At 33.3% G+C, this 27,500-nt stretch overlaps 1 protein-coding gene across 6 annotated transcripts in view; it reads left to right on the forward strand.

Annotated features, from left to right (window-relative positions):
* LOC137655717 (rho GTPase-activating protein 18-like) overlaps positions 1-27,500 on the forward strand; it is a 451,738-nt gene that overhangs the window by 251,434 nt on the left and 172,804 nt on the right. For all 6 annotated transcript variants that reach the window (XM_068389727.1, XM_068389729.1, XM_068389726.1 and 3 more), the window contains one exon: positions 26,155-26,213. The gene's annotated coding sequence lies outside the window, so the exon portion shown is untranslated. The remainder of the gene's footprint in view (positions 1-26,154; positions 26,214-27,500) is intronic.

Genomic DNA, 27,500 nt, shown 5'->3' on the forward strand with positions numbered 1-27,500 from the left:
CGTAATTATTTGTGCCTCTCTCTCTCTCTCTCTCTCTCTCTCTCCATTATGCTGACATATATTGATACATTATAGGTATATTAATTGTTGAAATATACGCTGAAAGTAGATGAATGTAACGGTGTTTGCAAGAAATGCCACTTTTGTTAAAATAGATATATTTACCAATGATTTGCGAGGTAAAAAGTTCTTTTGAATATGAAAATATGATAATCTATTAAGAGGGGTGAAAAAAACATGAAAAGTATACAAAATTTATTAACTGTTGCGATACAAATTATGATTAGTTTTCTCATCATACATATACACATGTATATAATATGGGTGTGTTTGTGTGTGTATATATATATATATATATACATATATATATATATGAATATATATATATATACATATATATATATATATATATATGAAATATATATATATATATATATGTGTGTGTGTGTGTGTGTGCACGTGTATAAATATATACGTAATATATACTGTATATATATATATATATAATAATATATATATATATACATATAATATATATATATATATGTGTGTGTGTGTGTGTGTGTGCACGTGTATAAATATATACGTAATATATACTGTGATATATATATATAAATTTATATATATTTATATATATGTATATATATATATATATATATATATAATCATCATCTCCTCCGCAAAGGGCCTCGGTTTGATTTCGCATGTCGTCTATATCTTGAGCTTTTAATTCAATACTTCTGCCTTCATCATTTCCTGAATCACGCTTCATAGTCCTCAGCCATGTAGGTCTGGGACTTCCAACTATTCTAGTGCCTTGGAACGTTTGGTGAACTAATCTCTCTTGGGGACTGCGAAGACCATCCCCAAACTATCTCCATCTACCCCTCATCGTGATCTCATCCACATATGGCACTCGAGTAAGCTCTCTTATAGTTTCATTTATAATATATATAATATATATATATATGTGTGTGTGTGTATATACAAATTCATTTATATATATATATATATATATATATGAACATATATCACAAGCACACGTGATTTTAATTAATGTAAATATCACCCACGAATGGCATTTAATACCGAATTCTATCTTGGGAATATATATCCACTTGGAATTCATTTCATGGTAACAGCTTCTGGCCGGGTGGGATTCGAACCACCACCTGTCCGGCTGGAAACCATGCTGGCAGGGACCTAACCGACTGATGCTGGCAGGGACCTAACCGACTGATAGCTCAGTCGGTTAGTCCCTGCCAGCATGGTTTCCAGCCGTACAGGTGGTGGTTCGAATCCCCACCCGGCCAGATGCTGTTACCATAAAATGAATTCCAAGTGGATATATATTCCCAAGATAGAATTCGGTATTAAATGCCATTCGTGGGGTGATATTTACATATATATATTTATATATATATATTACATATATATATATATATATTATATGATTATGACCGATGTGCGAAGTTAAGTTAAACATAAAACTCTGATGTTAAGGACTATTTTACTTCTGAACGTTAGTTCTACATTGGACACAATAGCATTGGAAGCTTTCGATGTGCTTTGAAACAACCTTCAAATTTCACCTGCTAATCTTTCATGTGGAAATCGACGATTCTATAGTTTAGGCTTCTGTTTTCGCACTTTAGGTATTTGGCCAGAAGATTGGTTAGGAAATCTTGTGTACACTATGTTTGTCTAGGTTTGTTCTGTTGGCAGGTTTTCACTCCAGATTTTGCTTTGTTTTTATAGGACGAATTTCGTTCCCTTGGAATCCTCTCTCTCTCTCTCTCTTCTCTCTCTCTCTCTCTCTCTCTCTCTGTATGCATGTTAGACTAAAGTCCATACAGTGCACTAAATGTTTACGAAACTTCATCTTTTATCCGTATGCATCTTATCCCTTTATTCATCCATTAGACCTTTGCCTTGCCCTCATTAGTGATGATTATGATTACTAGTGGAGAGTCTTAATGACACTACCTATACCCATTTCATGTTAGGTAATTGAAATCTTCTACCGTCAACCTTTCACAGGGCCTCTTTCCTTACAACCCAACTTTTTATGTTGGGGATGTTTTTCTGTCACTTTTTTCCTTTGGAAACTCTATTTTTACAGTATTTTTTAATCTCTCAAAATTTTTTTTGCCTGTAAGAGGATCTTTATTTCAGTCGTAATGACTACGTTGTGCTCGTTTGAAGGCACCTTAATCAAGTAATTATATCTCTCTCTCTCTCTCTCTCTCTCTCTCTCTCTCTTTCTCTCTCTCTCTCCTCTCTCTCTCTCTCTCTGGCTCCTTTTTATGTCTGATATATATATATATATATTATATATTATATATATATATATATATTATATTATATATATATACACACATATATATATATATATATACATATTTGTGGTGTGGAATTTAGATGAAAACCCAGATTCCTAATTTTTAGGTTTCCCTTGGGCAATGATTGCAACGACGCGGAAAGGCTCTTGGTGTTATTGTCCTCGATAATTTCCTGTCTTAACGGTGTCTTGTATAGTGTCTGGGACGAAGGAGCAATTTTAATAGCAGGATGTTGGGTTGCTTGTGCATTCTTTTGTCTGTCAACCTTCCTCTCTGTCAATCTTTCCGCTTGTTATGTTTCTCTTTCGTTGAATTTGATTATCATTCTTTCATCCATTGTTTCTTTATGTATAATCGTGTGAGTTTAAGTACACTTAAACACAGATGCGCACACGCATAGTTATTATTATTATTATTATTATTATTATTATTATTCTTATTATTATTATTATTACTATTATTATTATTATTATTACTTAAGCTACAAGCCTAGGTGGAAAAGTAGAGTGCTATAATACCATGGGCCTCCAACTGGAAAAAAAATATCCCAGTGAGGAAAGGAAATAAGGAAGCAAATAAACTACATGAGAATTAATGAGTAACTAATACAAAATATTTTAAGATCAGTAACAGCGTTAAAATTATAAACTATATATAAACTATGAACAGAGAATAATATTAGCTTGTTCAACATAAATCATTTCCTGCAAGTTTTGAACTTCTGAAGTTCCACCCATTCAACTGCCCGAGTATTCCACAATCTGGTCATAGCTAGAATAAAATTCCTAGGAATACTGTGTAGTATTGACCCTTATGATGGAGTAGGCATGACTGTTAGAATTAACTGCAAATATCATACTTCGCACAGGTTGGTAATCTGGGAAGATTTGAGCCAAAGGATAGTCAGAATTATTAAAAATCTTAAGCAGCATGCATAAAGAACTAACTGAATGACTGTGCCAGAGATTGATATCTTGATCAGCAATAAGAAATTTATTAGACCACAAAGTCTTGTCTAACAAATTAAGGTGAGTCAGCAGCTAAAGCCGAAACGGTAGAATGATGGAATTAAAACACTTCTTCAGGACAGATTGATCACTGAAACTCTATATTCAGGGAAAGGAAGTCATGCAAAGAGAGTAGCATCATCTTCATATACAACGAGCTTATTTTTTTGGCCAATCCACATATCAATTGTATAGAGTATGAAAATAAAATGGGCCAAGAACACTACCCTGAGGAACACCAGATATAACATTCACATACTCACTATTATTATTATTATTATTATTACTATCCAAGCTACAACCCTAGTTGGAAAAGCAAGGTGCTATAAGCCCAGGGGCTCCAACAGGGAAAAATAAAGTGCCCATCAGTAAAAACTCTTTGCAATTTATTATTTAAGAAATCAATAATGAGGCTAAGAAAAGACCTACCTACTCCCAACTGTTTGAGTTTGAAAACAAGGGCCTCATGATTAACACGGTCAAAGGCAACACTAAAATCAAGGCCAATCATAAGAACTTCTTGACCGCAATCAAGGGATTTATGTTCAGCACTGGGGATTGTAAGAACGACATCGTATGCTCCAAGGCCTCTGCAAAACTAAGGAATAGATGATTATGTTCATCATAGGTGGACGTTTTCCCAAAAAACATTAGAATAACTTTGGCGATAATCAGCTTGGCTAGAGTTCCCACAGACACATTTACCGAATGGAATAACATTACCAGTTCTCCAACAAGTGCTAAAAGAAAAACTTCTCGCTAACTTGTGGAAAATAACTGACAGTTCAAGAGCTAAGAAATCAGCAGTCTTTATAAAAGACAAAGGAAAAATACCTTGTGGGTCTACACCTCAATTTGCGTCAAGGTCCATCAAGAGTGTTTTAATTTCAGAGGACCAAAAAATTAAACTACTTATTTTAGCCTCAGAAAAGCAGGAACGAGGAAGATATAGTTTCTCATTACTCTACTTACTGTCAAACACATCAGCTAAAAGGGTTGCCTTTTCCTTTGGACAATGAATGATAGAACCATCTGGTAGAATAGGAACTGTTAATTCTATACAAAGGAGCGCTGATTTAGGGGTAGCACACTAGATATGTTCCTGGATTGTGCCAGAAATGGTTTCTTTTATGGTTAAATTGTATTCCTTTTCAGTTGAAGTGTAAACTCTCTGAGCAATAACTCATAACTGAGTATAGTTTGTCCAAGTCAAATCTGATCTGTTACACTTCCAAAGATGAAAGGTCTCCTGCTTCTCCAAATAAGCATGTTTACAATCATCATTGAACTAGGGTTTGTCTTTACCTTTGGTATTTTATAATACGAGAAGGGTATACCTAAATTTGACCTGATTCTCATTTAAGAGAGCAACAGGCTGACCAATTCACATTCAAAGGATCACCCAAAAGGCTATTCAAGTCTCCTTAAGATTATATATATATATATATATATATATATATATATATATATATATATATATATATATATATATATATATATATATCTTACATGAGTATGTCACATCAGGAACAGGCTGCTCAGTCTTAATTACTAACGAAATTAAGGCATAATCAGTTGTCCAAATGGGAGAACCAACCTTTCTTGTTAAACACCAGGGGAATCAATGTTTACTAGGTCCAAGCAGTTACCAGATCTGTGATTAGCTACATTTATGATTTGCTCACACCCTGATTCAGAGGCTAAGTCCAAAGCTCTGAAGTAGGAGAAACAGAATTTAACCACTTCCTATGGTGAACATTTAAATCACCGACAAGAAGAAAAGAGGCTTTTCTGTCATCATGTAATTTAGCCATGATGGCAATAAGACAATCGAAGATAGAATCATCTAAGCCTAGATGCCGGTAGATCGAACACAAATAAAAGTTCTCATACCAGTCACAAACATTTACTGCCTGAATCTCATGACATCCACATTCATAGCAGGACTTGTGAGAAACAGGGTACTCAGTTCTAATATACACTGATATTCCCCTTGCCCAAGGGACAGCATCTCGTTTCAAAATTATTGTTTACTTAAAACCTGTAATAAGAAGAGCTCATATGAGTACCTCAGCTGAGTTTCTGAGCCTAGAATATCATATTGTCTGGAGGCAACTGTAAGGTCTTGATTATTGGCAAGCAGTCCACGAATATTGCAATACATTAGATGACACTAGCGAAGTCTGAGGTATACTGGTCCCGCATTTTGGTCAGTATCCTAACAATAGGAATTAAGAGAAAATAAGAAAGTTTCACCATATTTAGAGATAAAATCTACAATAATGATAACCAAAACAATATGTACACGAATGTAAGTAAAGTGACTCTAATAACCCATAGACTAAAGATGAAATACCGGATAAAATTGGTCAGCATGGTGGAGCCGACACACCATGTCAACAGCCACTTTGACTGAAGGTAGGACAGTAAAATGGTTTTGAAAATGAATACCATAGAGGAAGATTAAGAAACAGATTGGAACAGTCAACCTTTTGATAAACGACCAGGCATCCATGGCCTTCCTATTAAGATTGCCCAACACATCATTTTATAAAAAAACAAGAAAAGAAAACAGGTAGAATTGTGGGTCCGAGTCTACCCTCAAGCAAGAGAACTTTAACCTAAGACAGTGAAAGACTATAGTACATAGGCTATGGAACCACCGAAGACTAGAGAACAATGGTTTGATTTTAGAGTGACCTTTTCCTAGAAGACCTGATTTTATTAGCTTGAGTCTCTTCTACCCTTAAAAGTGAAAAGCAGCCACTGAACAATTACAGTGCGTTTGTTGACTCTGGGTGCAGAAGATGGGTTTGGTGTTGTCGGGTTTATGAGGAAAGAGGTGAATGTATATGGAATACTTGAGCCTTTTTGGTGTATTTATAGGCAAAGGAAAAAATGCGTCGTCCGGAGATGGATCCAATGTTGTACTGTTCTGGTCAGTCAGAGGACCCAATAATTCTCTAGCACCAGAGTATCAACTAGTTTCTGGTGCCCTGGCCAACTCACTACCGATATATATATATATATATATATATATAATATATATATATATATATATATATATATATATATATATATATATATATATATATATATATAGGATAAATTTTGCACATACTCTTGTAAAATTTACATGAAATCCCAAGCAGACTGGAATGGGATTTTGCATGATCTTTTGTGCTTGAATTGGTCACAATTATATAGTAGTGTAGATCCTGTTGTCCCTTTGAATGAGAATCTAGTTAACATAATTGATAAGCGTATCCCTTCTCGTGTGCTAAGGTACCGAGTGAAGGACAAACTGTGGTTTAATGATGATTGTAGACGTGCTTATTTGGAGAAGCAGGAGGCCTATCATCTTTGGAAGGGTAACAGATCAGATTTGACCTGGAACAACTATACTCAGCTTCGAGGTTTTGCTCAGAGAGTTTATGCCTCAACTGAAAAAGGAGTACAATTTAACCATAAAAGAAACCCTTTCTGGTACAACTCAGGAACATAAATGGTTGTCTACCCTTAAATCTGCACTCTTAGGTGTAGATGCAACAGTTCCTCCTTTATTATGTTTTTGACAGTAAACAGAGTAATGAAAAACTTGAACTTCCTCATTCCTGTTTTCCTCAGGCTAAACTAACTAGTTAAGCTTTTCGATCTCGTGAGATTAAAGCTCTGTTGATGGACCTCGATGCTTATGGAGGTGTAGACCCAAATGGTATTTTTCCTTTGTTTTTATAAAGACAGCAGATTTCTTAGCTCCAAAATTATCTGTTATTTTGCGCAAGTTAGCAAGAAGAGCAGCTTTTAGCACTTGTTGGAGAATTGGTAATGTTACTCCTCTATGTAAATGTGTTTGTGGTAGCTCAAGTCCCACTGATTACTGCCCAATTTCCATAATTCCCATATTATCTAAAGTTTTTGAACGTCTTCTGGTAAAACGTCTTAATAGGTTTGCTGAAGGTAATCATCTATTCTCTATTTGGCAATTTGGTTTTCGTAAAGGCCTTGAGCATGTGATGCCCTTCTTAAAATCTCCAATGCTGTACAGAAATCCCTTGATTGTGGTCGGGAAGTTCGTATGATTGGCCTTGATTTTAGTGCTGCTTTTGACCGTGTTAATCATGAGGCCCTTGTTTTCAAACTCAAACAGTTGGGAGTGGGTGGGTCGTTTCTTAGCATTATTATTGATTTTTTAAGTAATAGATCTCAAAGAGTTGTTGATGATGGGCACCATAGTGAGTATAGGAATGTGATATCCGGTGTTCCACAGGGTAGTGTTCTTGGCTCATTACTTTTCATACTGTATACACATGACACGTGGTTTGGCCTAGAAAACAAGTTTGTTGCATATGCAGATGATGCTACTCTCATTGCATCAATTCCATCCCCTGAATGTAGATCTGGGGTTGGTGAATCCTTTAATAGAGATTTAGCTAAAATTATTGTATGGTGTATGAAGTTCAATCCTAACAAAACTCAAAGTATGATTGTAAGTAGGTCAAGGAAGTTGGCTCCTCAACATCCGGATCTCAGTATTGATAATGTTTCTTTAAATTTGTATGACTTTTAAAATCCTAGGTGTGATTCTCGACAGCAAATTTACTTTTCAGAAACACATTAGGTCTGTGTCTTCTTCAGTTGCACAAAAAATTGGCTTATTGGGAAGGTCTTATAAGATTTTCGGTGATCAATCTATTCAGAAGAAGTGTTTTAATTCTTTCATTCTACCCTGTTTTGAGTATTGTTCTCCTGTCTGGTGTTCAGCTGCTGATTCTCATCTTAATTTGTTGGACAGAAACTTACGGTCTATTAAATTTCGTATTGCTGATCTAGATATTAATCTTTGGCCCCGTCGCTCAATTAGTTCATTATGCATGTTGCATAAGATTTTTCATAACTCTGACCATCCTTTACATTCAGATCTCCCTGTACAATTCTATCCGGTTCGTAATACTAGGCAGGCAGTTAATTCTAATAGCCAGGCCTTTTCCATCATGAGGCTCAATACTACACAGTATTCTAGAAGTTTTATTCCAGCTGTTACCAAGGTGTGGAATGATCTTCCTAATCGGGTAGTTGAATCAGTAGAACTTCAAAAGTTCAAAGTTGGAGCACATGTTTTTATGTTGACTAGGCTGACATGAGTCTTTTTATAGTTTATATATGACATCTGTTTTTGACGTTGTTAATAGTTTATGTAGGACATATCTGTTTTAATGGTGTTACTGTTTTTAGAATGATTTATTGTTAATTTATTCTCATCATTTATTTACTTCCTTATCTCCTTTCCTCACTGGGCTATTTTCCCTATTGGAGCCCTTGGGCTTATAGCATCTTGCTCTTCCAACTAGGGTTGTAGCTTGGCTAGTAATAATAATAATAATGATGATGATGATAATGATAATATTGATTACAGTGGTGAGATCGGTGCTGTCGGAGACATTTAAATTACTGAAGTGTAGTATGGTTACTGCATTGGAGTCATTTAAACTGACATTAGGCTCATTTGTTCATGGCCACATTTTCCACTATATTTCAGTAGTGATTTACGATATTCTCTGGGATCTCTTTACTTTTTCTTTGGATTCCAGCAAGTTTCATGATTATTTATCAGATTTTTAGAAGGTTCATTTTATTTTATCATTATTGGATATTAAAATTTGAGGATATATTGATAGTGTTTAAATAGCGTGTCCGACTGTCTCTTGTTTAAATTAATTACCTGTAAAAAGGGAGAATTGACATGCAGAGAGAAAGGCAGATGCCCATGTGGTCAGACAGGTGTGCTTAACGACCCGACAGGTGTTGCTAATTGGCTGGAGCCGCTCTAGAAAGCTTTTGTCGTTTGTGGTAGTTAGGAGTGTCTTTTATCTGGAGGGTACTTATTCCGGCGCCATACTGGTCACCCACCTCCCTGGGTAGTCACGATTTCCCTCTAATGAAGGAAGAGATTAGGCAGAGAAAATCAAGGTAGTATTCATTACCTCATTCGCCTTCGTTATTGAAGGATTAAGAATAAACCAAATTTATAAATACGATTCCTCGGCATGCCAGCTGTATCTTACGTATGTACTGAGGCACCATTTGCTTTTTGTCTATTGTTCCCAAGAGCAGTGGAATGCTTGAATTATGTTAGCCTTCAGTTTTTTTTTTTTTTTTTTATCTTGTCGGAGTTATTCGCAGAATATTATGTCTTTTATAACTGCCAATAGTTGTGCAGGTTTTTTTTCGCCATACAGATATATTTTTTTCAATATTCGTGTGGTTAAATAATTTAAATAATATTAGATAGTGAATTGATATATATATATATATATATATATATATATATATATATATATATATATATATATATATATATATATATATATATGTATGTATGTATGTATGTATATATATATATATATATATATATATATATATATATATATATATATATATATATATATATATATATATATACAGTAGTGTACGCTACCCGTCAAAAGTGACGACTAAATATTTAGATCAATATGTACAGATTATTATTATTTTATTATTATTATTATCGTTGTTGTTGTTGTTGTTGTTGTTGTTGTTGTTGTTGTGGTGGTGGTGGTGGTGGTAGTGGTGGTGGTTGTTGTTGTTGTTGTAGCTAATGTAGCATTAATAATAGTAAAAATAGTAATAAAACTAATTAATGCACATAACTAATTAATGCACATATTGTTCCTTTAATAATTAGAATGGATATAGATATTACTGGAACCAAGCAGGCTATTCAGCGCCATAGTGCAACTGGAGAAATACCCAGATGTATCATGAAGGAGATCTTAAAAGAGGTTTTGTCATGAATTCTTGTTTCAGTGTTTGATGATAGTTAGAAAAAATTACGAGTGGTAGCCAAAACGTTAATAACTTTCTGTTCCCTCCTGTGAGAAATTTAACCGTTTTGTTTCTCTCTCTCATATATGTATGTATGTATGTATGTATGTATGTATATATATATATATATAGGTAAATATATATATATATATATATATATATATATATATATATATATATATATATATATATATATATATATATATATATATATATATATATGGTAATAGTTTACAACACCACGCTCTCCATTTACTCCAAAATAATGCAATCCTGCAGTTTTCATCTTCTTGCACAGTAATTAAGTGGTTATTTAAATACTGAGAAAGCAATATTATTATTATTATTATTACTATCCAAGCTACAACCCTAATTGGAAAAGCAAGATGCTATAAGCCCAGGGGCTCCAATAGGGAAAAATAGCCCAGTGAGGAAAGGAAATAAGGAAATAAATAACTGAAGAAAACAAATTAACAATAAATCATTCTAAAAAAAGTAATGTCAAAAGAGATATATCATATATATACTATTAACAATGTCAACAACAAAAATGTCATATATAAACTATAAAAAGACTCATGTCCGTCTGGTCAACAAAAAAGGATTTGCTCCAACTTTGAACTTTTGAAGTTCTACTGATTCAACAACCCGATTAGGAAGATCATTCCACAACTTGGTAACAGCTGGAATAAAACTTCTAGAGTACTGCGTAGTATTGAGTCTTATGATGGAGAAGGCCTGGCTATTAGAATTAACTGCCTGCCTAGTATTACGAACAGGATAGAATTGTCCAGGGAGATCTGAATGTAAAGGATGGTCAGAGTTATTAGCAAGATATGTTGAGGAAGGGGGAAGGGGTTATAAAAAGAAAATAGCTCGGTTTCCTCACCAAACGACTTGGAACTGACATGTCAACAAAGTCAACGAAACAGGATTTGTGATGCCAGCGTACTGTACATAAACAGAAGTTCATGATGCCAGCGTACATTTGTTATACTGTATATTCAAAATATACTTAATCAAAAATTGAGTGATTACTCAAAAGTGTCACTATTTGTAAATTGCATATTTTATGGACACTTTTGAGTAATTAATCCATTTTTAACTATGCATATATTGAATATACAGTATATCAAATGTACGCTGGCATCACGGACTTCTGTTTATGTACGCTGGCATCACGAATTCTGTTTGGTTGACATTGTTGACATGTCAGTTCCGAGTCGTTTAGTGAGGAAACAGAGTTATTTTCTTTTTATAACCCCTTCCCCCTTCTGCAACATATCTTGCTAATTATTGCTTTACAAGAATTTAAATAACCACCTAATTACTGTGCAAGAAGATGAAAACTGCAGGATTGCATTATTTTGGAGTAAATGGAGAGCGTTGTGTTGTAAACTATTACCATATATATATATATATATATATATATATATATATATATATATATATATATATATATATATATATATATATACTGTATGTGTGTGTGTGGTTGAACTTCTCACATGAAAGAACACACACACACACATATATATATATATATATATATATATATATATATATATATATATATATATATATATATATATATATATATATATACATTATATGTATATATATATATATATATATATATATATATATATATACATTATATATATATATATATATATATATATATATATATATATATATATATATACTGTATATATATATAAATATACACACATATACATGTCATGTATTATGCTTATATCAATACATATTTATAGATATGCACATATACAGTATTTACTGTACATGTATATTTGTGTCTATGTTTTTTATTTTTTTTTAAACTATATGAAAATTTATATTATACTAATAAACACCATTTTCCATTAATTTACATAATAGAACATGTCTTTTAGTTCATCGATCTTTGTTTCGGGAATTAACAAACAATGGTGTCTTAATTGCAGGATGGTAGTTAAGGTTCGTTGGAAAGGATTAGGCTTAACTATAACCAATTAGTGGTTAAGGAATTTTAATGATTAGAATTCTTTGGATGATGACACAAGTTTTTCCTGTTGTGTGTTTACTTTGGCCAGGGCTTTTACTGAAGGAAGGGAGGGATACGGATGGGAAATCCTTATGGGAAGGAGAGACCCTTTTGATCGGTTTAGTGCTTTCTTCTTTTTATTAGTATTATATACGAAACATCGTTGTGATTTTTTCCAGTTGGCAACATTTTTTCCTGCGTTCGTAAACCATCTAGATATAGTTCGAAAATATTTTTCGTTGATTATAAACAACTTACGGCTGAGTTCATTTCCTGTAAATGAGTTGTTTTTCCTTATGGTATCGAATTGTATTTGATGGCGTTCATATTTGTTAAAAAAAACTACCTGTTGGTAAAGCACAAATAAATAGAATTTATTTGAAAGAAGGAATTTGAATGAAAAAGTATCTGCAATGTGTGTCTATTCATAGTGACCATGACAGTTAACCAGATAACTTCATTCACTTGAGATCATCCTTTTTTGAAAAATTATACTACAAAAATACTTTTATCGCGCTTTTGTTTTGTTCTTTCCTCTTCGTATTTCCTTTTCTCTCTCTGACCATGAGGCGTATTTCCTTTTCTCTCTCTGACGACTAGGTGTTAATTTATTGTTTTGTGCAAAAGAGGTTTTGTGGGTTTGCCGAACACAGGTAGTAGTTTATTTATTTCCTTATTTCTTTTCCTCACTGGGCTATTTTCCCTGTTGGAGCCCTTGGGCTTATGGCATCCTGCTTTTTCAACTCTGGGTTGTAGCTAAACAAATAATAATAATAATAATAATAATAATAATAATAATAATAATAATTGATGTCTGTCATCGTCCAGAATAGACACCCTGGAGGAATGAGAAAGAGGAAAGAAGGGAAGGTGTAGATGAAGAAGCAGGGTTATGTTATGATGTAATTGTTATATTGCACATTTCCCATTATTCTAATTTGGTAAGAATTTATTTCCTATGGCGTTTATAGAGTTTTTATACTGTTCCTTCATTCATGTATTGCATACCCATTGCAATGAAGAAAGCTTACACAATAAGTAGTCATGTGAAAATATTTTATAATTATCAATGGAGGGGTAATTTTTAGATATGACTATTTACAAACTAACTTTGTAAAGTTGTTTTTAAATTTGTATACAGTTGACAAAACGTAAACATTACATCGCCAATTTCATATAATTCATTTATGGTTGAAAGGTTATGGCCTAATACATGCAAACACGCACACACATAATGTGTATATGATAAGGCGGCCGTACACGTACGCGACTGGTACGCTGATTTGAGAGCGACTGGCATGGCACGAACAGGTCTGTCTTTATCGTTTATGGGAGCTATTGATGCCAGTCCTGTCAACTCAAGCCAGGATTGTCCAGTCGCCCTTTCAGTATGTCGAACTGACTGGGGAGTGACGCGTTACATTGCTGCTGCTGGAAAGGACTGAGGCCAAGTTTCAACATGTACAATACCCGTATGAGTACTCTGAGAGGAATAAACGGAAAATGTAGTTTTATAATGACTTAAAGAGAAGTAAGTATATTTCTTTTATGCTCTAATAATGATAGGGAGTGCCTATCATGTTTATTCAAGTCAGATTTCATAGATTTATATTAAGAAAAAAAATATAGTAAAATGTACCAAATTTTGGCATTTTCAAAATTACTTGTACCAATTGTACTTGATACCCCGTAATGTACAAAATTTGGTACACAAGTGCAAAAAACGTAGCCATGCAGTCTTCTTAAAATGAATAGGTAAGTCCGTAGCATGTGTGGGCATTTTAACCGGATAGGAGCGTCGTTCCAGTCCAGCAGGACAAACCGTATGGTCAGTCCTCTGCGTATATGGCCGGCTTTAGTGTTTACCAAGATCTACATATATAAATTAGTAGACTTTGGCCACATGTTATATATATATATATATATATATATATATATATATATATATATATATATATATATATATATATATATATATATATATATATATATATATATATAATCTGTTTGAAAATCCTACAAATTCTCAGTGTTATTTTAAAGTCTGATTAGATTATCAAAGTTAATAACATTTAAGACGTATTTCAAAAATTGACGCATTCAGGGCATCGAGCTTTCGAAAACCTGTAGATCACTGAGGTCAATTTCCTTTAAAGATACTTATTCAAATGACCTTGCCCACAGTAATCGACAACCGCAGAAGAATGGGCCATCATAGGAAAAACAAATGAAAAATTAGAAAAATGTAAAAGTTTTCAAAATTGATAGAAATCTCACTTTGGCCATATCTACTTCCACGTAAGTTATGAGAAATCCTCAAATAACGTTATGGGTTTATTAAGTCTAGAGCAGCAAATACATAAAACCTCCGTTGAGGCCATGACCTCCGTCCAACTAGTTAGCGGCGGTGAAAAGGAAATGCTTAGGTCAATAGACCCACTAAGACTAGACAGCATATTACTCTCAAAAAGACGCCGCAAAAATAGGCTGTGGTCAAGTATTGGACAGCGATTGGAGAAGGGACTGGATATGGCGGGGGATTGTACTTGGGTCATTGTGGGGGAAGGGGGATGAGTGCTTGTTCCTGCGGTTGTATGTTAATGTTGCTATAAGAGTGTGAGAGTGTAGGAAAGTAGATTGTAGTTCCCCCACAGAGCGATTGTCATTGAATATTTGTTCGTAGTCGTATGGTAAGGTACACTTGCATTATATTGTTGCCTTGTCTAAAGTCTGAACTATGGCTACTTGAAGAATCCATGGCTAATATCTTTTGTAGTAATGTGACTTTTTCTTAGGTATTCGCCTTTTAGGAAAACTTGTCATTGTGATTATTAGCTTAAACGTTTATATACTAGGTTTTGCTGTTTTCAGTAGGCATCTGGTTCAAGCTATAGGCATGAAATTTGTATAAAATTGGCGTATTTCGAATATTACATTCGCTGTTATAGATACTTCTGATACTTATTTGCCTAATGTCTTAATGATGTTAATACTGAACTCATATTTTTTATTATTATTATTATTATTATTATTATTATTATTATTATTATTATTATTATTATTATTATTCAGAATGGTACTAAATCAAGATCCCAAAGTGAAAGCCCAATTCGGAAAAATAAAATGAAAAGTAAAAATGTTGCTGTGAAAGACCAATAAAGAACAAAAATGACTGGGATTAATTAGAAATAAAATCATTAATGTTTTGGCAAATTACCTAAACAGCAAAGAAGCATTAGCATCAAATTTGGACTTTTTACATGATTTGGTCACAAAATCAATATGCAGTAATTGATTACAAGGTAGTACTGAACTCAATCAACAAGAAAAAGTAGGACATAGAATGATTTAGATATGGAAGATGGCGAAGTTATTTATAGAATGTAATTCTTGGAATTTGATTTAAATCTCATACCTTGGTTTCAATATGATATAAACATAGTTCCAAATCCTTCAAGTTTATAAACTAATCTGGTATATTGATTTTTTTTTTTTTAATTGAATAGAATTTAGCGAAATACACAAAAGATATTTATTATTTGGACTTAGTCATACGCTATAGTAGTTGTTATTAGTATTAATTTTCGATTCTAAACTTCCCAGAAATTAATTATTTGATTGTGTATTAGTATCTCGGAACAGTTCTGAAATATTATAAATAGAAGCAATGAATGAGATTAATCGGCAATTAGTAGAACAGTGGTAAGTGTTTAGGAAATGAAGGCGAACTCATCCCAGCATCTTAACGTGAAAGTACATTTTATCAAGGATTTTTTTTTTTCATAAGATTATCCCAAGAAATACATTTATGCAATAGTACTTAGATACAGTCTGTCTGTCTGTCTGTCTGGTGAACCGAGGAATTCATAAAATGTTTCATACTTGTGCAATATTAACTGGGTAATTAGTTCACGTAAGTCTTAATTTTGTTCACATATTAAATCATATTTCCCGTATATGTTGATAACGACTTGCTAAGATTTTATTGGTAAGAGTGATGATCTTCAATCTTGGTAAAATTTATTTGATTGAGAACCAATTTCGAACTTTCGAACCCCAAGTTTAGCTATTTCATTTAGGTTACGAATCTTTGGGTACGAATACTGTCCACGTTCCTGGAATAACTTCAGACGGCAAGATGTCGTTTGATTAACTAGAATTTTCTCTAGTTGCTGCGTCAGTCGCGTAAAATGTCTGTACATTACAGTAAATTGACTAGACTTTTTAGACAACAAACTATTATTATCATTTAGATAGAAACATTTATAGTATTCAAAATTGTTACAATTTCATAACGACGTGATGAACTAATCAAATGCATAAATATTTTATAGAAGCTAGTTTGTCCCATTTTTATTGTGTTGAAGTAATTCATTCCCATTAGCTTAAGCAGATATCCTGTTATCGTTATCAAAGTTTATTCTGTTAAAAACCATTGGGAACCCCCTTCCAAAGACTTGCAGAATTCTGACTAGATTTTCTCGTTAGGTTGTTGAATCAGAAAAGTTTCACAGTTCCAGATGGTAGACGATGCTCTGACATATTTATCGTATAATTTGGCTCTCTTTTAAATTATCAGGCTTCTCTCATAATTTTGGTAATCAGTATCCGTGCCGAGTTACATCTCCTGTCTCACTTAAAAAACGTCAGTTTTGAAATCGCCCTTCAGGGCTTATGATTTGTTTGCACGGGTAATGAAAACAGTAGTAATGGCTTGAGAGACCGGAAGTCTGTAGTGTATCCTTTTAGGCGTCAGACAACTTTCCCCAAGATTTAATCTCTGCCATCGGATTGACAGAACTGTTTTTGACAGCTTAAAGTAGTGGAAATGGCTATTATATCCTGTTGCATGATTGTGCCAGATTGTTGGGATAGTTTATGTGATTGTGTGATTGTGGGTAGTGTACAACATAGCTGTATTTCCTTTCAATGTAAGACACTCATGGCTTGCAAGTCCTTTGCTTGCAAGACTGCGTGGTCTTATCGCTTAGGTGCATTCCGTAGCGACCTTACGATAGTGTTTATTCCTTCGCATTCAAGTTGTCTTCAATTCGTTTGGCACGGCGTGGTTTATCGTAGAAATGCGAATTTTCAGCCATATTTTGCTGGTAGGAGATATGTGTTGTGGTCATGTGATGAAAGTCTTATCTAAATTGAGTCTCTCTCTCTCTCTCTCTCTCTCTCTCTCTCTCTCTCTCTCTCTCTCTCTCTCTCTCAATAAAATTAGATTTTCTCAAAGGAAATAGGTTTTCTTATATCCTCCTTTCTCTCGTAATGTATGTACTGTATACATGTACTTGAAAGTAAATTGATTGTAAGACTAATTGTCGGCAATCTGATCATTGTTAAGGTCAGTATTGTAGGAAGTCATGTTTACAGAATAAGCCTGTAGTTGTTAAAAGAAAGCATTCATATAACACTTTTGGATAACAGATTTTATTATGTAACATAGAAAATCGATTGGATAGAAAATGTTCTTATAAAACCGCAAAGATAAATTTTAACCAGTTTTGAGTGGCAACGCGCTTTTTTTTCCTCTTCATCCTACATACGTAGGAGATATTTATGGTGTATTTGTACGCAAAAATATTAATGTATTTGACTTACAAAATGGCGTTTTAGATAAATGAATAGCTTTCCTGTTTATGAGTTAACAATCTCATCCTGGAGCTTGAAAAAGACATCATGGGTTTAATGTGAGTTACTAAGGGTCACAATCAATCTCTAAATTTCCTCTTGAGTTCGTGAGTTATTTCTGCAATGATAGCAGAGGTATCCTAAATGTTATAAGTTCGTCCTATAATAGTGGCTTGGGAATATACGTTCTAAAATATTTTCAAGAGCATGATTAAGTGGTAAAGAATAGAGCCAATCGACCTAAAGGATTACTTCACCTATATGGGAATATATGTTTGGGACGATAAAAGATGGCAAAGATGATATCCAATTCATCAAAAGAGCGGCAGATAGTAAACTCATTTCTTGTATAATGCCACTCATCTTAGGAACGAAGCTTATTTCCAATGCCAGCGACCATTACTACAGTATGTTCCCGCTCTTTGCTGATGTTTTAGTTAAAACTCTTGCTGTTACTGTTTCTGTTGAAGTTGCTACTGATGCCGATACAGTTTCTGTTTTAGATTTTTTTTAACTTCCCCCCTCCCCCCCCCCCCCCCGTCACACATCAAGATCGTGCAAACCTGTTAAATGGCAGTTAAGTTGCAGATCAAGTCTGTATAAACGCTTATCAGTTATCTACACATAAGTTAAAATGCAGTAAGGTCTATATTCCTCTTATTTCATGCCAGAGCTACTTCTCTATGGGCAGGTGCCAGAATACGCAAGGTCATGTTATGCACTGTTAGAGTAAATATATACACAACTCTTTGTTCATTCCAGTAAGTAGTTATATCATTTTATTAGAATATAAATAATTTGTTTCTTATTATCAGTTTTCTATCTCTTAAATGTGAATTATCCTACTTTATTTTGAGAGAAAAAATAAGTTGGGTACATCCTACGAATGGGTATCCTTGCAGAGCGAAGATTATAGAAATAAGGGCAAATAGAAACGGGAAGAATTCTAGAATTTATCTGTATGGTTCATTGTTTATCATATGGAGTTTCGCTGAATATCTGATATGTGGATTTGGTGGATTGATTAATGACTGAATTATAAACCTGATGATGTGAGACTCTGGGGACCTTGTTTTCAAACTTGAACAGATGGGATGCAGTGGAATTGGGTCCTAACCAAACTCAAAGTTGGATTGCAAGTAGGCCAAGGACAGTGGCTCCTCAACATCCAGGTTTTTGCATTGAAAATGTCTTATTGACTATTTACATCCCATTTAAAATTCTAGGTGAAAGTCTTGATTGCCAATTTACTTTTGAGAAACACATAAGGTCTGTTTCTTCCCCTGGATACACAAAAAATTGATATATTAAGAACGTCTTTTAGGGTTGTTGTGGTCAATCCACCTTGAAGAAATGGTTTAGCTTTTTAATTCTACCATGTTTTGAGTATTTTTCAGTGTGGTCTTTCTTCCACAAAACTTTCTGTTTAATAAACTCCTTATTCCTGATCTAAATATTATTGTTTGGGCCCATCGTTCAGTTAGTATTTTGCGAATGTTGCATAAGATTTTTCATTATTCTGACTACCCTTTACATTCAGATCTTCCCAAAGTTGTACCATCCTGTTTGTAATTAATTCTAGCAGTCTTGCCTTCTACACCATAAGCCCTATAATACTACATAGCTAGAAGTTTTATTATTTACTGAACATGTTTACATAAGTTTCCTTTCATAATCTATACTGTATATGACTTAATTATTTTAACGTTGTTATTGATCTTGATATAATTTTATATTTTTTTACACTTTATCATATATAGTTTATTTGTTATTTCGTGCTTTCCCTGTTTGAGCCTTTGGTCTTCTAGCATCCTGCGTTTCCAACGAAGATACCTTGGCAAATAATAATAATAATAATAATAATAATAATAATAATAATAATAATAATAATAATAATAATAATAATTAATAATAATAATAATGATAATGATAATGATAATGATAATAATAATAATGATATATCTTTTAATGTTGAAAGAATATACTTTTCATTGCAAAGTTAAATATGATTCCTTTATCATGACAGAGAGAGAGAGAGAGAGAGAGAGAGAGAGAGAGAGAGAGAGAGAGAGAGAGAGAGAGAGAGAGAGAGAGAGAGAGAGAGAGCTTTTTCATGCAACAGAGCTTCTGAAATCTGACCAACGCCCCATGAAGGCTACTTTAGTCATCTCATTAAAAAAAAGTAAAAAAAGTAAAAAATCTATTATGAATCGCACAGTCAACAAAAGTGCCCTTGAGATCAGACTTGTATCTTGGTAACCTTCTATAATTGCAATTTGAACGGATTTTGTTTCCGACTCCGCGATTTTGGTGTGATGCTTCCGCCATTGTCGTGATTAGAAAATGTGGGGTGGGGGTGGGGGGGGGGGATAGGTTTTCCGAGATTATTTAAGTGATGAGAAGGGAATATTGTCAGAAGTCTTATGTTAAACTGTATGTCTGGTTGATCTTTTGGGTTGCGTCGGTTGAAAGAGTTTGTTCTTGCATTTTGTTTTAGAATTATTGTATCTATCTCTCATACACATGCAGTATGGTCTTAGAATGAAAGAGATTTTCGTTTCAGAATAGAGAGAGAGAGAGAGAGAGAGAGAGAGAGAGAGAGAGAGAGAGAGAGAGAGAGAGAGAGAGAGAGAGAGAGAATGAAAGTTTTGGCTAAAGACTTTTGATGTTTTATCTAGTATTTATCGATATTTTTTTATATGTAGTTATATTTTTTTACTTTTCCTTCATCGTCTTATGTATCGAATTATTTTGATAAATTGACTGTTTTATCTGTATGTGTGTCGCTCCGAATTCTGAGAGTTTACAGACGCTAATGTGTCAGTTTGATGTCGTTTTTACTCTCCGTGTCATAAATGACTCAATGAAAATATATTTTCGGCACCAATCTTCAATATAAAATAACTTGGCCTTGCCAAATTACTGTATGAATCCAGTGTTCTAGAATTGTCGTTATGGGAGGTTAAATAACGTTCGTATTTTTCATCGAACTTTCTTCTTTTACTAATAATAGTCTTCCTGAATAAGTTTGGCTATATTGAGGTTTGTACGAAGTTTAGAGTTTTTTCCCATATCAGTTCTAATGACTTGCAGTTCGATGTGAGTGGCCAGCCATAAGAGATTCTATATGTATAACTCGGTTGTCGGGGGTAAGCTAACTTAATGATAAGGATAATGCAGAGGTCAAAATGATATTTTTAATATTTGTTTGTATAACAATATGAATTAAAAAAATCTGCGCGAAAAGGGTTATTTGGGTTCTGCCTTTGTGATTGTTCTTTATTTCCCAATAATAATAATAATAATAATAATAATAATAATAATAATAATAATAATAATAATAATAATAATAATAATAATAATAATACAGTTTAATGGTGATCATAGGCTTTATACTTATTGTACATACCTCGAAGGCCTTTTACACATTTTTGGTGTAGAATGTAGAGACCTACGATTGCACTTAGGCAGGCTGCTTTACCATTTCCCATATCATCTGATTTGTTTGAGATGACATGTACGAATACATATAAATTTTAGAGCATCATGCAGTGATGATTTAGATTCGGAACCTACAGTATACCCTTTTCAATGTGTCAGGCGTTTGTCACAAATCTCACCTCTTGAACCAACTACCATTTTTATTATTATTATTATTGTTATTATAATTATTGTTATTATTATTATTATTATTATTATTATTATTATTATTAGCATAATGCTACAAGGCCAAGGACTCCTACAGGGAAAGAAGTCAAATATGGAAAGGAAATAGATTAGTAACTTATAAACAACAAGAAAATATAATGCAAATTTATAATAGAATACTAAGATCAGTAATAACATTAAATAGATGAGTCATATATAAACCATAGAATGAGACCATGGCCTCCTGCTCAACATAAACAAAATTTTATGAAACAAGTTAGAACTTCTGAAGCTCCACCGATTCAACCACTAGATTGGGAAGATCGGTCCCCAATCTGGTCACAGCTGGAATAAAAGTTCGAAAATACTGGGCAGTTTAAATCTTGTGATGTAGAAGGCGGAATTAACTACATACTTAGGATTATGTAGAGGATGGTACAGTATGGGAAGATCTGAATGCAAAGGGTGCAAGTTAGAATTATGAAAAGAACTCGTGAAACGTTGCCAAAGAACTAAATGAACGACGGTGCCAGGTACTAATACCAAGCTCAGGAATAAGGAAGTTAATAGACCATAAGGTTTGTACAGCAAATTAAAATGAGATTCAACTGTTGAAGACCTGGCAAGAGAGCATTATTTAAAGTATGAAAGAATGAAAAAATTAAGCTGAAACAATATGGATGTTGAGGAGCCACCACCCTCGACATACAATCATACTTTGAATTTTTGGTTAGAGCTCAATGTCATCCCCCATAATTTGCACCTTATAAGATCTGTCTTGTGGAATCCAACAACCACAATTCTACATTCAGGGGATGAAATTGATGCAAAGGGAGTAGCAATATCTGCAAATGCAAAGAGCTTGTATTCAAGGCTAAACAACACGTTGCCTTTTTTCCCTCTTTGCATTCAGTTACCATAGTTACCAGGTCTCGGAATGGGGGAAGGGTACCATCAGTGCACCTTACACAGTGCACTCTAGAAATTACTGGAAGGCATATGCAGCCTCTCTTCGGTCGCTAGCTGCAATACTCCCTCTCTTATTAATACTGTGCTTTATTCCCGTTCCCGCTTCCTATCCTCCATCTTGAAGTCAAACCTTTTAAAATTTTACTTCATTGTGCAACTGCGGAGGTTTCCCCTGGATTGACTGCGGCACTGAATGATCTTCCCGGTTCCAACGCCCGCCCTATGGCCCAAATTCCATCAATCCATCATTGTTGCCCCGCAATTAAAGAGGGTTTTCGATACAATCAATACCCATTGTTCAACAAGTGGCATCCGGTAATTGCTTCATGGAAATCTCATATCTATGGCTGTAGGCGAGTCTTAAATCTTAGGGAATGGTCTGTACCTACTGAGTCTTTATTGTGTTGTTTTTTATGTGCAGGTCAAGGGAATGGACAGCCGAAAGTCCTTATCTTGACCAGAACCGATTGAGAAAAAGAAAAAGGGGCGGGGGATGAATGAGGCGAAAGCCAGAAGAGGGAAATAAACTTGAAAGAAAAAAAAAAAAAACATTTTGAAGGCATTTGCATTTTCATTATTCGATTCGTTATTCCTTATCAGATTTTAGTTTATTTTCAATGCACATTTGGTATTACATTTGCTTTATGTATCACGTTATTTTGTAGAATACAGCATTTATAGATAGACATATATTTGCAAGCCCTTAGCTGCTTGTTTTAGCCTACTTGAATGAAGTTCCTTCTGACACACACAAGAAGCACTATTCTTATAGATTGAACTTTGATATAATTTTAGTCATTCAACTAATATCAACATTTAGTACAGTTTTCAACTGGCTTAAGTGAATAGTTATTGAAGATGATGCTTAGTTGTTTATGACAAATGGAGGTTTCTGTATAACTTTTAAGATTATTGGCCTTTATTAATAATTTTCCAGTTCGGTCTTGTTCGGATACATTTATTTTTCATGATTGTAAATATGCAGTAGCATGGAAGTGATTATTAAAACAACTAGGCTCTCTCTCTCTCTCTCTCTCTCTCTCTCTCTCTCTCTCTCTCTCTCTCTCTCTCTCTCTCTCTCTCTCTCTCAGGTCTAATATATAGTTAAACTAATCCATATTCTTATCATTGACTTTTAAACGATAGTGTTTCTGGGTTCTCATTTTAGTCATCTTGATATGCCAATGAAATCTGTGAATTCAAGTAAATAGAATAGGTTTAGATATAACATTGTTTTAACGAACCACCAACAGCTGAATATATCGGATATAGCCTAAAGAGTATTGCTCTTTACATTTAAAATTAATTCCAAGAAAATAACATATTTGAAAGAAGTTCGAGAACATTGAGTTGAGTGATTGATTATATCACGGTCAGTCTGTCAATAAATAAGATGGTCGCAATATTCCGAAAATAAAGGGATTTAATAGGCCTCAGTTTTACGCAATATCAGCTTATGCCAGAACATGTAAGATATATCATCAAATGTATATATCTTGCCCAGGCTTGAAAATGGACAGTGTGTTTTGTGGAGGGAAGACGAAAGTCTCTTTAAACCTGTAAGTAGGCGAAGAAAAAAAAAAAAAAAAGATTGAATACGATAACCCAAAAGCTAGAGCAGATCAATTTAACCAATACTTTGCTAATGTAGGAAAAATAACTTATGATAAAACGCAGGAAATTCTACAAAAGTACGAAAATGAAGATATTAGAAACACTCAAAATAATTTTGGCAATAATATAAGATTGTTTAGACCGCAACCAGTTACAGTAGAAACAATAATATTAACAGTTAAGAGTTTGAATAATAGTAATGCTTACGGAACGGATGGTATTCCTACTAGTTTTCTAAAAGATTCCCTTACAGTTATTACATATTATATCATGGTTATCATAAATACATCGATTGTAACTGGGAAATATCCTTCTATTTGGAAACAACCCCTCGTAGACCCTCTTCACACGAAAGGAGACAAGGACGACCCTGGTAATTATAGATCTGTTTCTATCCTTCCAGTAATATCGAAAGTAATAGAAAAGATTGTATGTAATCAGTTAATGGAACATCTAGAAAAAAATAATTTGATTTTTAACACTCAGCATGGATTCCGTAAAGGTTTATCAACAGAAACAGCTTTGATGAAATTAACAGATGAAATTTATAAGAATATTGATAGAAAAAAAGTTTCCATATTAATTTTATGCGACCTATCAAAGGCATTTGATAGTGTCAACCATGATGAATTGTGTAAATTTCTTAAGGAACATTACATTGATACGTTCTGGTTTCACGATTTCTTGAGGGATAGAAGTCAGGTAGTTAGATAGGAGACGTAAATTTCTTGCATTGAAAAGGTTGAATTTGGAGTCCCACAGGGATCTGTCCTAGGTTCAATTCTATTTTTAGTCTACGTTAATGACATGATTAAATACATAGAAAACTGCCTGCTAATTCAATATGCTGATGACACACAAGTTCTTTTGGCTGATCAAATAGAAAATTTAGATGGCTTGATTAAAAGGGCTGAACTAATATTGCTCAAAATTAAGAAATATTTTCTAAGAAAAGGGCTATTATTAAATGGCACTAAAACACAATGCATGTTTGTGGGTAGCTCACAGTATATTAGCAAAATTCCAGATGACATTATAATAAAATGCGATGGTGATGAAGTAAAGATAAGTCAACATGTAGAAAATCTAGGTCTACACATGGACAGGTACATGACATTCTGTACTCACATTGACGAGCTGAGTAGAAAAGTTAGTGGCATTCTAATGTATCTAAGTAGAGTAAAAGATTACTTTGATGATACTACTCGAGTTTTGATAGTGGAAAGTCTGGTCTTGAGTGTAATAAACTACTGTATTAAGATATGGGGGTCAACTAATGATATGCACATGGAAAAAGCTCAAAAAATCCAAAACTTTGCAGGTAGAGTAGCCGTTATTGGGGTGAAAAAACACGATCACATCACCCCAACCCTCCAGCAATTAAAGTGGATAAAATTAAAAGAAAAGTGCATGTACGATGTTTGTGTTTTTGTTTTTAAAAGTTTGAGAAAAGAATATCCCAACTGGCTATACACATTTCCTACATTTGGTAATTGTAGGAATGCATTCACCAGACAGAATGAAAATCTATATGTTGACAGCTATCGAACGGATTTGGGTTCACGCTCAATGGCAATAAGGGGCCCAGCTTGCTGGAACAAACTACCTCTGGAAATAAGAAAATGTATAAATGTTAGTTCTGATTTATTCCTAAAGAAACTTAAGCAATATTTTTTAAATTTTACTTGAATGTATATATATCCTAGATTTTTACAATCCAATTATTGTGAATTTTATGTAAATAATTTATATATTGTTATGTAACAGAATAACCATTTTATAATGGAATAAAGGTTTTTGACTTTGACTTTGATTGAAGTTAGTAGCTATATACCTAAAGAAGAGTTTTAAAATGTCGGGGAAAGCGGAAGAAATTTGTCTTTAGACTAATATTTTTTCCAACAATTACAAACCTTTATTTCGTCCATCGCAACATGTATTCCGAATGAAATTTTACCATAATTTTTGTTTACTGTTTGAGGCTACTTATTTACTTTCTTTTAATGAATCTGTTTTTATTTTGCAACAGATTACGCTTTTGGAGTCGATGGCGTCATCCTAAAACTACGATAAACACTGCAGACGATGGTATGTATTGTACCGTGATTATATTTTTTCTAAGTAGTGCTTGAGCATATACTGTATTATGTTCTCCTTTTTCTATGATCTTAGAAGCTTTTCTTTTCATTGTAGAGGGGTTTTCTTTTTCTTTTCGTTAATGGACTCTAATTTTTTTTTTCTTTCAAATGTAGATCTGATACTTTTCGTTGTTCTTTTTTTTATTATTATTATTAATTTCCGTATTCGATTTAGATGAATTTTGCATTGCATAAGAATAAATTGGGTGACAAAGGACTAAGTTTTTATTCAAAGATTATAGTTTTTAGCGTATGTGTAATGGAATTGTATGTAATGACATGTATTTTTGTGTGTTGCTGTGAAGTCAAGTGAAGAAAATAATCACTTTTTATGATCGTGCCTACTCTTTACTGTGTGAACTTACAATAACGAAGTAGAAAAACTAATATAAATGTGATTTATAATGTTCTACGAAGATGTTCACCGCAAAGAGTATGATTACAGTATGATAGTTTGGACGAGGAAGAAAAAAAAAGAAATCTTGATTGGGATTTGAGGTGTTTTCTAAAGGCACGAGGAAAGAAAATAATTGAGAGTAAGGGGATTGGGTAGACCCATTTATACCTAATATGAAGCAGCCATCCAGCAAAGTTCCCAATATTCTGCTGTGTTTGCAAATGAGGAAATGGACCGACCCTATGGAGGTGGGCGAGCTGTCGAATATTATTCATCAGTCAAACACCGGTTTACCTTCACTTTTTTTCCCCTAACTAATTTATAATGGGTGTTGGTAACTGGGTGGTCATATGTGACGACCTCTCCTGAATATGGTACATTTTTTTTATATTTCTATGCAAGCTATATTGCTTCTGTTCTGTAGGTATTACCCGTGGGATAACTTGAATTATATTGTGGGCCTATCAAGCATGACCCATTCTTGTAACCTTGGAAAAGATAATCTCCCTTATATAATAAAGAGAAAGTGTCTGGCTATATATATATATATATATATATATGTGTTATATATATATATATATATATATAATGTGTATATATATATATGTATATATACATATGTATGTATATATATATATATATATACATATATATGTATATATATATATATATATATATGTATATATATACATATATATATGTATATATAATTATATATATACATATATATATGTGTAAATATATATATATATATATATATATACATATATATATAAATATACATATATATATATATATATATATATATATATTTCCTGTTACGCTAAGCTTCATTGCCAA

Source organism: Palaemon carinicauda, chromosome 16 (genome assembly GCF_036898095.1).
Source record: "Palaemon carinicauda isolate YSFRI2023 chromosome 16, ASM3689809v2, whole genome shotgun sequence".
In the NCBI taxonomy this organism is placed as follows: Eukaryota; Metazoa; Arthropoda; class Malacostraca; order Decapoda; family Palaemonidae; genus Palaemon; species Palaemon carinicauda.